This window comes from Macrobrachium nipponense, chromosome 43 (genome assembly GCF_015104395.2).
Source record: "Macrobrachium nipponense isolate FS-2020 chromosome 43, ASM1510439v2, whole genome shotgun sequence".
In the NCBI taxonomy this organism is placed as follows: domain Eukaryota; kingdom Metazoa; phylum Arthropoda; class Malacostraca; order Decapoda; family Palaemonidae; genus Macrobrachium; species Macrobrachium nipponense.
Window position 1 is genome coordinate 9,609,855 of NC_061104.1, and position 13,710 is coordinate 9,623,564.

The window sequence follows — 13,710 nt, forward strand, 5'->3', positions numbered from 1 at the left end:
GTTTATTTTTTGTTTATTTTTTAAATTTATTTTTTTACCAGGTCGGGTTACATAAAGATACTGACGTGTATGAAAGACACCTATGCGATGAAAAAATTCATTGTGTTTTTATAGAATTATCATGTATGACATTTGCAAGGAATTATCATTTACGCCTGTCAAATTTTATAGTGGCATTTAATACTTTCATTACTGAATTCATTTCGAATTAAGCGTATGAAATTATTATACGTCGTATTCATATGGCATTCTTGTGCATGCTCCGCGATATCCCGACGAATTAAAGACTTAGTATTAGTATTATCCTGTATGATATTCATTTTAAAGCATCTGTATACTTATAGGGAATTTCGCTATTATACCATAAAAGTATGCTGCAATCATTACTGCCTAGTCGTGAAAAGAAAGGTGATATGACTGATGGGTTTGCAAAATTTGTCGTTTAACTTTCATGTTTAACATAATTCTGTTTTTTTTATTTTTTTTTTATTGTATGCAATATTCCCCAACAACGGATGACAGATAGTCAATCATTTCATTTCTTCAACTCTCCAGACCGCTTGTCTGTCTCTGTCTCATTCGGTGTCTTTTCCCCGTTTCTTTGTCTTTCCTGATACTGCTTGTCTGTTGTCTCTCTCTTTGCTCCTCCCGAATCTGTCTTTTTGTCTCTTCCTGTATCTCTTTTGCCTCTCATGACTATATCTTTTTATTTATTCTTTTCTATCATGAACATTCTCTCTCTCTCTCTCTCTCTCTCTCTCTCCCTCTCTCTCTCTCCACTATTTCTTTGCCCTTACTGACTCTCATCTGCCGTCTCCCCCGCCTCCCCAACTCCCCAACCGACGGACCAACCAAGCGGTCCCCTCAAAATGTTCCCGTGATGTGGTGGGAACTCACGACATTCCAATTTCAAGGGAGCTTACCTCTGTCGACAGGGAGAGCACCCAATCAGGCGTTTTGCCCCCTTGGAGCTGTCCCGCTGCATCATAGGTCGAAATCGAGAAGCATATAATGACTTTTTTAACTTTTTTTTTTTTTTCGATGATGACGAGGCGTCGTCGATGCTCCGAGTTCCACATCAGGGCGAATTATCGCCGATAGGTGAATAATGAGGATAGGTTAATGTAATGAAGAGAAGTGGAAAAAAGAGATAATTAAAGAAAAACATGTAATTATTATTTTTTTTTATATTTGGCATTTCCAGTGGAGACGAGGGGTCAGTCATTCATATTATTTACTCATTAGGATGGATTACCGCCGATAAGTGAATTATGCTAGTTCAGAGTCATAAAAATTAGTGCGAGAGAGAGAATCAAAGAGAAGCATATGATTTATTATTTTTTTTATGAAGACGAGATGTCGATCCTTCGTATTACAGAACGGAAGGAATTGCAGTCCACAGATGAATAATTAATATAGGTTAATGTGATGGAAAGAAATAGAGCAGAAAGACAATAGAAGAATAGAATGACTTTATCAACTTGAATTTTCCATTTCCCAAGATGACTTAGGACGTAATGGGATGAATTACCACCGATGGATAAATAATGAGGTGACGTTAATGCAAAGAACAGAAGAAGAAGACTAAGAACTTTTTAATGTTTTTTCCTTTTCGAGGACGATGCAGTGCGGAATGAAATTACTACTGACTGTTGAATAATGAAGAAAGGATCAGGTAAAAAAAAGAGATATGAATAACTGATATGAAAGAAATGTGTGAGCAGCGCCTTTGACACTTGTTCATAATTTTGGCGAAAACATATCTCTACTCCTGAAGGGTAAATCACCTTAAAGGTGTGCTATTATTATTATTATTATTATTATTATTATTATTATTATTATTATTATTATTATTATTATTATTATTATTATTATTATTATTATTCCCTTGAGCTAAGACGGCTTTAAAACACCAAGAGTCCTTGGCAAAGTTATACTGAGCCAATAATCTCTGATCAAGAACAAATCCCTTAGTATAGAAAAAAAAATTAAAAATAAAAACACCTTCGGCCGTGAATCATAAAATACGCGTTATAAGTACTTGACCTTTGTATGAGAGTTGGGCAAATAATATTTAAAAAAAAGAAGAAACTTCTATTATATGTTGCTTTCTTACGCTTGCGTAATGATTTCCGAGGTTGCAAAAAACTTGCAACACATTTTGATAATATGGTAACCGATAGATTATGCAGGAACTTGGAAAACGTTTAATTCTTTAAGTAAAAAAACATTCATTGTTGCCAGTGGGCAATCAGTTAATACTGATACAATGAGAACAGGATTTCTTCGTGCCTCACGTAATTTAACAGCTTTAGAACATGAAATGTAACAGCACTATATTTTTCGTTTAACGATTCCTAGACACGAAAGGTATGAAACTGAACAGGAGTAATTTGCAAAGCCTGAACTTGCAAAACAGATTTTTTTATTTACCTTCTCATCAAATGGCACTAGTTTAAACAGAACCTAAATAACTAACATGGTTAATATTCACATGCAGAAAAAGAACATTTTGTAACGCTTAAACCTGCAAGAGCGAGTATTTTATAGACTCCTTTACTCTTGTAGAAGGACAAAGCAGTGAAATGTAAGACCATACACACCACCGTGGTCTTTCTTGTTGAAAGGATTTTAGAAGGATGGGTCTTGTGCGAGGTCAGACTTTTTAATTTCGGACTTTGTCCTTGAGGAAGGTAGTGTTATTTTTATCAGTCTGAAAATAATTGTCTTTATATCTGAATGCATATTAATTTAATGATGAAATCTGAATGGGTTTCCTTTGCGAGAGAGAGAGAGAGAGAGAGAGAGAGAGAGAGAGAGAGAGAGAGAGAGAGAGAGAGAGAGAGAGAGAAAATGTTAAAGGTGAAATGTTTAACTTTTCTTTTGACGTTTCTTTACTATATTTTAATGACTCATAATAATTGAATAAACAATAAACACGCAATGGCAATCAAAGTAAATTTCTTGTAACGAGAGAAAGATATCAGATAAATTCCTTGTAAAGAGAAAGAGAAATAGAGGAGGTAAAAATGGCAAATCTGACCTTTAATTCATTATTTCTTATTATACTTAAAAAAATCAAACCAAAATGAACTCTATATTGAATGATAAAAAAACAGAGTAACTTTCCTTTCCCTAAAAGTAGGAATACTTCATTAATGGCTCTACCTTGGTCAATTGAGGATTACCTTGTCCAGGAACTCCAGGTTTCAACTTAACAGAGTAATAATCTATCACAGCAGTCGACTTTAATCTAGGTACATATTTGGGTATTTAGGTGATCAAGAACATACTTCGATAATTCTCAGAGGTAAATCACTAATAACTTGAAATAGTATTCCAAAGATTGTGTATCTGTAAAAGAAGGGCTATATTCAGTGAATATTCGTGTAGTACGTCTTGCTGAAGGTCATGATAGTTAATAGACCATGTAACAATAAAATGTTAGTTAGAAATATTCATAATGTATTCCATCGTAAAAGAAAAGGGGGGTGGGGGGCGTGGCCGCTGGTTGTACGGTATGAGTTCTAGAACTTCTGAAGGTCGTTCTTGATAAAATAACAAATGACACATTTCTACTTTTTCATCCTCTAGTTCAAGTATGCAGATGAATAATTAATACAGCCTTCATATGATGAGTAATTTACAAGGGGAGCTATTCCTAAAAGATGTTACGAAATTAATGTTTCCAAAATACCAGACGTCATTAGTAAACAACCGAGCACTGAGTCGCAGTGCAGCCTGCATTAATCGTAGCGAGCAAATTGATCCAAATGTTATATACCTGTAGTATTAAGCATTATTAAACAAGACAGTTAGCAGAGGAATTACATTAGTAGTAAAGACATCAGTTCTACTCAAGTTACTGTCATTCAGTAGGTACTTAATGAGTTGTGGATTATTTCAAGGTATTAAAAAATCAGTGATGAAATAATTATCGCTACTCTAATGGCAGTAAAACATAGATGCAGTAATAAGAGAATTAAGAATCATCCGGTGACAATAAAACATTTTTACTGGTTAGTCTGAAGATTAGTGATATTCCATTGGTAGTAAGAGCTTTCGTAATTTGAGAATTACTAATATTTTATTGGTACCGAAACCGTTAGTATAAACAGAATCCTTATATTAGTAGTGAAAACAGTTACTTATAAGATTATAAGATTATTGATCTTACAATGATAGTAAAACCTGTGGGACAGAAGAATTTACTGATATCCCCAGTTATAACGAAAATATTGATGTCTGCAGAATGATGATTCGAATTCAAGCGTGAACGTTGGTATTAGTAAATAAGTGGACTTCATTCCTAACTGCCAGATAGTTGTAATTACAAGAAAATAACTCGATAGTCACACAGATTCACATACAATGACAAATAGGCTTCACGGAATACTTGTAAATTAGCAACTTTTCCTCATTAATTCATGCAAGAGTATGCGTATGTATACAAGAGTGCGATATTGCAAAGATATACCTTTGCAAATTGTAAATAATGCATAGGAGCAGTGAAATGACTATTTATTTTCTCATTTAGCCTCTAAACAAATGTTGAACCAAATGTACATTTTATCATAAGACGCCTCTAAAGAAAGTAAAAAATAAAAAAGTAATGGTAACGTTCAATAGAATAATTGGCCAATTCTGAGTCAGACTTCCTTTGTGTAAATCAATATGCCGGCGTTATGGATTGATCGAAAATTGCAGTATTTCATAAAAAAGTAAAGCATAAGAAATAACAAAGATGTTTTTATAGATATATACCGTTTAATTTAAGTAAAATCTTAGTTACTAAGGTTTATATGGCTTTTTTTTCCAGACGTTGTATTCATATGCCAAACCCAAAGTATTTCACGATAGCGAAGACTGTTATGGGAAAACAACCTATTTCTTACCTATTAGTAAGAAATAGGTTGACGATGTCCCTCTCCTTCAACACAATATATACAGTTTCCGCTTGCCCCCACCCCCCTTTTCTCTCTCTCTCTCTCTCTCTCTCTCTCTCTCTCTCTCTCTCTCTCTCTCTCTCTCTCTCTCCTAAAAACATAACGTTTGCGTGAATGTATTAGTAAGGAGTTCGTGATGCCATCGGAGCACTTGTACGAACAATAAGCTGGCATACAAACGACATCCAGACATGTCACCCATAATTAATGCCGATATAAATCGTTTACCACGACATGTACAGGCCATTTACTACATGTAGCTCCTTACAAATTCCACCCAATCACCCTCTCTACTTTGTGCCAATGGAACATTGACTTATCATCTTAGGTGCATAAACTCTTTCGGAAAGGAATTTCACCCCAACCTTTTTCCCTTTCAATCAAAAGGATGTAATTTGACGGATAATTTATTTGTTTATCCAGGGGGCCCGGTATTCCCCCGAAATAAAGAAAGAACTGTGCATAGCTGGCCTTTGTTTATTGATTCCGAAGCCTTGGGTAAAATCTCTTGTTTATTCGTAAGAATTTCGTTTCTTTGCGTTTCTCCAGCGCCACTTAAGACGCACCGAGAGATTAATCCCATCTTACTGTTACTTTGGGGAGATTTGAATGGCGGTTTGTTTATCTGTTTATGAATTCTACTTAGCTCAAGGAATTTAGTTTCTGAGGGAAGCTTTCTGTGAAAAATGTGCTGTTTGTTTTAATTTGCAAACTCAACTCGGATCAGATTGTTACTTGTAACTGTTTTGCAGAGAAGTTTCTAGAAATTTACTTTTTTTTTTTTTTTTTTTTTTTCTTATCTTTGTCCATTTGTTAGTTATTCACTGGCATTTTCCATTTGCGTGACTGAAAGAAGGGTGACAGCTTCCCAGCCCTTAAATTTACTAAATTAGTATTGTACCTGCTTCTGATATACTGTCCTCTTCATTTATGACAGATTTCACTCCATAAACAAATTAATTACCCTTGGTATTCTGCAATAAAATTCATCAGCACAAATGTGAAATAAACCCACTTGATAAACAATATGTTTTATTGAACTTGACGTGTGATGCAGTGCACAGACTGACTTTTAGCCTTAGCTTTGCAACTTAATTCACGCAAATAGAGAGAGAGAGAGAGAGAGAGAGAGAGAGAGAGAGAGAGAGAGAGAGAGAGAGAAAGAGAAGAGAAGACGAGAGAGAGAGAGAGAGAAGAGAGAGAGAGAGAGAGGGGGGGGGGGGGGAAAAAAAGTTATTGGAATAAAAACACGAAAGAAGTAAAGTTGAAAATTAAACAGACTTTAAATATATCCCTCTGCGCTTATGTTTGCGTGATATTTGAGTCCATTCAGTCGAATTTCAGCATTAAAGTGCAGCTTATGATGATTTAGTGAGCGCTGTACATAGTTGAATAGCCGCGATAGAACGCATGACTGAGCGCGTGTTTATTATACGCGTTCAGTCATCAACGTGTATACTAACACGGCGGCTCTTTCATTATTCAAAAACCTATTTCATACTCAAATGGAGAATGAAATATTTGACTCGAAATTAATACTATCGGCTTCCTCTTCCTTGTCTCCGTATTGGAAAAACAGCGCCGGTATAATTTAGCCCGATTTTACTGCCGTATATTCGCATCAAGTATTGAGCATGTCACAAAAATGTCTGAATTATTCTTTTGTTATTTTTGTTTGTTTGTTTGTTTGTTTGCAAGGTGATATACTTTGAATTGCCTTAAGAGGAGAAATTGACAAAATATTTTATGAACTATGAACTGTTATTATTCCATGGAAGGGAAGTTACTGACTTTATGAGTTTGCTTAGCTTCCGATTCCCATGGGTTAAAGGCATTCGTATGTTTGTTTAAAGTTAAATATTCATTTGAAAATATTTAACGTCGGCTAAGACCATCATCAGAATGTGAGACCGATTTCGAAATATTACTTGCTCATGCATTTATTGTGTTTGGTGGTTTGATAGCCTTGTGTCGAGGTTACATGTTGGTACTTGTAGACACCTTCCCTTGTCCTGACATACCTACATTAAATTGATATGAGCCGAGATATTTTTTTTTAGAAATCCAACTCAGCTCCTGTGTTTATAAATCTCTGTTCACCTTTCTATCACTATGTTTTTATCTATCTCTCACAGAATAAAAAAAAAAAAAAAAAAAAAAAAAAAAAAAAAAAAAGGTAAAATGAGCATTTGATGATATACTTTCGTGTATTTTTAAGCGCTTTTGCGCGCGCGCACACACACACACACACACACACACACACACACACACACGCCACGTGAGACAAAGGGCCGCTGAGAAATTCCGTCAGCCATATCTTTCCTGTGTTACTACTAAAATCCACTAATTTCCAGCCTCCTTTCCTATAGCTCTCATCCGAGTAAGTTTAGGTCTCCAAACTCTTCTGGTATTTACAGGGGCGTAGCTGACACTCGAGCACTATCCTCCCACGGGTTGTGTGAAGGACATCTCATGCCATCTCATCTTCGCCGTCCATTTACCGCACACATATATTGAACTTCCGTAATTCTCCTTTAGGTATCATTTCTAGCTCTGCCTTGTCATCTGACTCCTAATATTCTTCGGTGTAGTGGGATGAAAATAAGGTTTGACCTCAAAAAAATTGCTACAAAAGGTTTCTCAACTGGTTATTAGAGTATCAGGTGTGTTTATTAACATCAAAAGTCTACCACAGCCTGACCGTGCAAAAGGTCTGATTTCCAAGATGGCGTCTGTAATAGCCCCTAAATCCTTAAAATGACCGTTACTCTTCATTATTCAAACTACCACCTTACTGAGGGGATCTGGAAGCCCAATTAGCATATCTGCATTATATTGAAGTGATTATATACTCACAAAATCCAAGACGGCTGACCAATATGGCCGTCATACTATGAAAATCTACATTTTTAATTCTAATTTATTTTATACAAGTAAATTTAGTATCTAAACACCTGTTTTAGTGATTTGGGAACCCAAAAAGCATATCTGAATTAAAGTATGTTGAAGTAGGTCTAATTACATATATACAAAATTTAATATGGAGGATCAATATGGCTGTTAAGAGAAAAAAATCTGTTTACACTGGTAAAATCACTGTCAAAACCCGTTTTGGGAATCTAGGAAACCAGTGAATTTATTTAAATCACAGAATATGCAATGATTATATATTTAGAAAATTTAAGATGGAGGACCAATATGGCTGCCATACTTCAAAAAAATCATCATTTCATCATTTCAACTGATATTACAGAAGTAAACCTGCTGTCTAAATAGCGTTTTTGGGATATGTCAATCCAATAAACCTATCTGACTTACAGTAAACTGAAGTGATTATATATTTAGTATGAATACAAAATCAATGATGGAGGAGCAAAATAGCTGCCAAATTATGAAAATCCCCATTACTTATTTCAGCTTACTTTGCTCTCGTAATTTTTGTGTCTAAATCCCCCTTTTGGAATCTGGAAATCCAACCAACTGTCTGAATAATAGTACATTGAAATGATTAGATTTTTCGACATCTAAGATGGTGGACCTATAAGCCCACCAAACTTAGCATAGTGATCACAACTAAAATGTTATCATAAATCCTATATTATAAATTTATGAAAAACCAGGTTTACAAATAATTCAACATCGCTTTTTTTCTTCCTGTAAAACTTTATTGTGTGGATTCTCACAATTCTCACCCTGACATAGTCCACAAGCAAGTGTGCATGGTTGTTCATAGCCTTTGCAACTGCAACGCGTTTGGCAGACAGTTTTGCAGTTACAGTGGACCATCTGAAGGAAGTTTTCTGGTGCAGCAGTTTTCATGCTCATAACCGGAACAAACTGATTGTCCTCCAGTTTCCATCCCCAATCCACTACATTCATGTCACTTTCGTTTCCAGTTCACACAATGATCTGGTAATACACTCTAAAGCTATGATATTTTCTCGAGGACTTGGTGGATGGGAGGCGTTCTGGTGTAACAAATGACTTGGCAGAGAATTTTTTTCTATCAAAACATTGTAACGCAAAGATGAAAGTGAATCAGTACTCTTGCCACCAAACAGAACTGCCCTTGCCTTGCTCCCAAGGTCCTGTATGGCACTGTTAGCTTGATTTGGGAGCAGAAATGCATTTGCACATTTCTGAATGGTTGATTCGTCATTCACAAGTTTATGAAATTGATTTTTCACCAACACTGAGAACGCGGGAGGCTGCGTCACATCCTGTGAATGCGTGGATAAAGAGCACCGGAGAAAACATTTTATCGAGGGCTTGTTTCGTTTTGCTAATATTATAAACCTTAAGAACTGTACACTTTTCAGAACGAAAATAGAGTTCCTTATTGCTTACCTCAGCATAGTAGAGGAGAAGAATGAGCAGGTCTGTTTCCTCCCCTATCAAGATTGTGGTCTCGCATCGTGATGCCTCGGTTGCAGCCTTGACAATATACAAGTCTGCATCTCCTACTGCATAAATTACAGAACAGCCCTTCTTGTTTGTTGCAAGATCTGGTAAGGAGGGTTTCCATTTTTCCATCAAACATTATCCGCATTGAAATAGTATGTCGGATGGGTAATTTTTCCCGCCGTTGATACGTAGCCTTTAGTCAAATGACTACTATGGTCATCAAAAACTATGGTAGCTTTTCTATAATGGCGTATGGTAGAGTCAGCATACATTTGTGCAATAGCACCATAACTGTCACCCTTTTTCCATTGCAAGCGATGCATCAGTCAGCCACCATCTAGTACATAAAGTTCAGTAGATGGAATAAAATCTACCACAGCTCCCTTTGACTCTTTAGGGAACTCATCAGTGTCAGTTCAGTCACAAGATCATAGCTAAGACCTGCCCGGCATTGATTGCTGCGGTGGATCGCATGAAAACTGTCATATACATCAGTATGTCTAATCTTGAGTTGGGACATTTCTTGGACATAGAAATATGCAGATTTCAGGTAGCTGCAGTGTCCAGCAGCAGCAGCAAATTATATCATGTTATCATATCACTTTTCTAAAAAGCAAAATAGATTCCCGGACCATCAAAACATGGGTTTAGACAGCAAAATTACTCCTCTAGGATGGGTAATTAAGGAGCAATGGGTACTTTGGGGTAATGGACGCCATCTTGAAAATGAGACCTTTTTCATGGTCAGATTGTGGTAAATTTTAGATATGATGTTAAGTACACCTGATACTAGGTACAATAAACATTTGAGAAACCTTTTGTAGCAATTTTTGGGGGATAAGGTGCTTTTTTTTTCATAAATGCAGCCGACTGCTAAGCTTTACTCTCAAATTGACTAAACGTTCTAGACATCTGTTAAACTACGACTCATGGCCTTATTGCAATACAGGTCGTACTAGGCTATGCTTAATTTTGCTATCGTATACAGTTTCAGTCTGTTTGATTTACAAGCCTTATTCAACATGTACATAGTTTGATTTGCCTTCTTTTAGACTTTCACAAAATCGCAAAATCGGGAGAAAGTACTGGATATCCTTATTCGTAAATATTTGGAAGATTCAATCTCAAAATCCCTCCGTACAGTGCTACTTCGTCCCTTTGTGCACACTGCGTCCTCGCTTTTCATTTTCTTAGATCTGTTTCCCATATGCCTAGGTACATTATGCATTTTGTTAAGCAAGCATGTAAATCTTGTGATGTTCAGCCCATCAAAACAGCGCCATTTGCATATCTGAGTCTGCAAGGTTTCGGTCGTTACTCCAGTATAAACCTTCTTGCCATCTCGGATCACCTTTTTCATTATAAAATATATGAAATTGGCAAAATGAGATAGGCAAACAGCAAAGGTGGAGTGACATTCCATGTAGCATTCCCTTGTATACTGCAAGTTTGGTTGTTTATAAATAGTTTCAATTAGTTTTACGAAAATATTTTAACTACGCAACTCTCGCCATTTCTGAAAGGAGCTTGTTCACTTCTAAGCTTCTTAGAAATTCCTTCATTCACCCTGTTAAGAATATATAACACATATATATATAGATATGGACATTTTTTGCATTCACAAATACTAAGAAACAAATTTCGTTTAATATACCCCATGAGTAACCTGCACCTAAGGAGAATAAGTGATAAGTGCTACACTAGCAGCAGTTCGAATACCACTTATCCCTTGTAATTCCTCTTAGGTGTATTGTATTTCCTATGTATAGTGAACTGGATATGAAACGAACTTTGGGGCTTCGTATTTGTATTTGAATTTATGCGAATGCAATATGTATGAATATATTTACATACATAAGACAAGGCTGTAGAGTATTTTCTTAGTAGTATGATATAATAAGTTTAGTTAGAAATAAGTACATTTTCTGGTTAGAAATACGTATATATTCTTTCTGAAGTAACTCATTTTCTGTTTACATTATTGAATATCGTGTGTTCATGCTCTGTTTTTTTTCCCGTTTGCCATACTGTTGTATATCTAACCCTACAGGATTTATGATAATTTGCCAGTGAAAGGCCAATTGACTTGTATGGAATAGTCATTTTTTTGTGTAAAGATCACTGTTTATATGAACAAACGTAGATATTCAAAATAGGAATGAAGGTCAAGAGTTTTTTTGTTACAAAAAATCATATATATATATATATATATATATATATTATATATATATATATATATATATCCATATATATATACATGTATATATACATTATACATATATATACATGTATATATATATATATATATATATACATGATATATATGTATATATATATATAATATATATATATATATATATAGATATTTATTTATATATATAGATATATATATATATATATATATATATATTCTATATAGAGATATATATATATATATATATATATAATATATACATATATATTAATATATATATATATATATATATATATATATATATATGTATACATATACGGAATATATGTATAGGTGTCTATGTGCTCCTGATTAGCTTTCTTTGCAAGTATGTGAAGCACCTGCTGTAGTGGATGTGTAGTGGGTGTTTTTTGTAAAGTGGTTTATCTATGATTTAGAAGCTAAAGTGTAAATGTGTCAGCGACCTTTGAATTGTCGATTATTCTTTTTTAAGGGAAACTGTTTAACCCACACACACACACACACACACACACACACACACACAGTATATATATATATATATATAATATATATATATATATATATATATATGTATATATATGTGTGTGTTCGTGCGCGTGTGCGGGCGTATAGAAATATACACACACACACTCATATATATATATATATATATATATATATATATATATATATATATATAGATAGATAGAAGATAGATATACATACACACACACATGCACACAAACACATACACATATGTATATAATTGTATATATGTGTGTGTGTGTAATATACACTCGTGGGTATGTATATCGGTGTGCGTGGCTGTTCACATACTACCGTTTTTATTGAGATAAGATTTTTTTTTATAAGCAATATCAGTACAAAGATAAAATAAAAGCGGACTTTCATCTGTGGGGAACCAACTTTTTCCGTTCCTCTCGGCTAAATTGTACGTCTTTTCCAATGGTCACCATTTACTTTTCACTTTCCCCTCTACTGTTGTTCCCCTCGTCCGGTAGGTGTCCCTTGGGAGTCCATCCGAGGGCAGAGAATATATGGGCTCCGATGGGGAAAGAGTATAGAAGGCCTCTGACCACTTTGATGGAGGCCACTCTGTCATGGCGTCAGACAAGCCACAGGAGTTCCTGCTTTGGAGGTCTAAGGCCCAACATTCAGGTAAAAAAAATGTCATTGTCATGATGAAGTTAATGTTTGTATTGTATTTATTAGAAGCGTATAATGAATTTGGCAATGTAACACCTGATTATTTATATCGATTTACGAGAAAGAATATGTGGAACGTGGAAACCTAATTAAACGCAAACATTATACGTCTAACTTGAAGGAACTGTAAACATTTGGTTCTGCAATTATGGTAAATTTAAAAAGAAAGGTACAATTACTTCTTTACGCCTACATTTTAGTATTATTTTTTTTTAATTAAAAAAACACCTGGTTAAGTTTTTGTATAGAATACATCCCTTAAAGCAATCAATCTCTTAATATCTGCATTCCCCCTATCCCAGTAAAAATATAAAATCAAAGACCCAGTACCTTATTTTGTAATCCATGTTGCTTACCCGTCTTCCTTTTTCCTTCTCTTACCATAAGCATGAATATGCAACAATACAGCACCCAGAAAAACAACAAAATCTTACAGAAAAATGTGTTTCACCTTTCGTATGAAAATGTCTCTCTCTCAGGGAGAATTTTTTCTTCTTGGGATACAAAACTAAGCTTTCGCATATACAACACCTTTTTTACAAGGCCTTAGGTTTTAAGAAAGGGATGTCTTAAATAGCAACACACACTATGACCTGTGTAAACCACCTCAGAATTTACATATAAAAACTTTATGAAGTCTGATGAGCGACAGAAGGAGAAAGAGAAAAGAAGAGGGGAAAAAAAGATGAGAACACGGAACATTAGTTGCAACATTGCCATATTCATTTAGAGTCAAATAAGTGCGAAATGCAATGGACTTTTTTTCTCAGCACTGAGTCCCTGGGAACAGTAATAATATGAGGAAGAGATCGTAAAGAGCTCCTCGATATCTCCCGCCACCTCCTCCTCCTCCTCCTCCACCGCCTGAAGGGGGAAAAGAGGAGTCTTCCCATAACGATGCTTCTAAATCCAGCTCTCCCAGCTTCAACTCATTTCCAT

The 13,710-nt window shown here is 35.1% G+C and overlaps 1 long non-coding RNA gene across 1 annotated transcript in view; it reads left to right on the plus strand.

Moving 5' to 3' along the window:
* LOC135213519 (uncharacterized) overlaps positions 1-13,710 on the plus strand; it is an 856,968-nt gene that overhangs the window by 222,283 nt on the left and 620,975 nt on the right. The gene's annotated exons all lie outside the window — the stretch shown is intronic.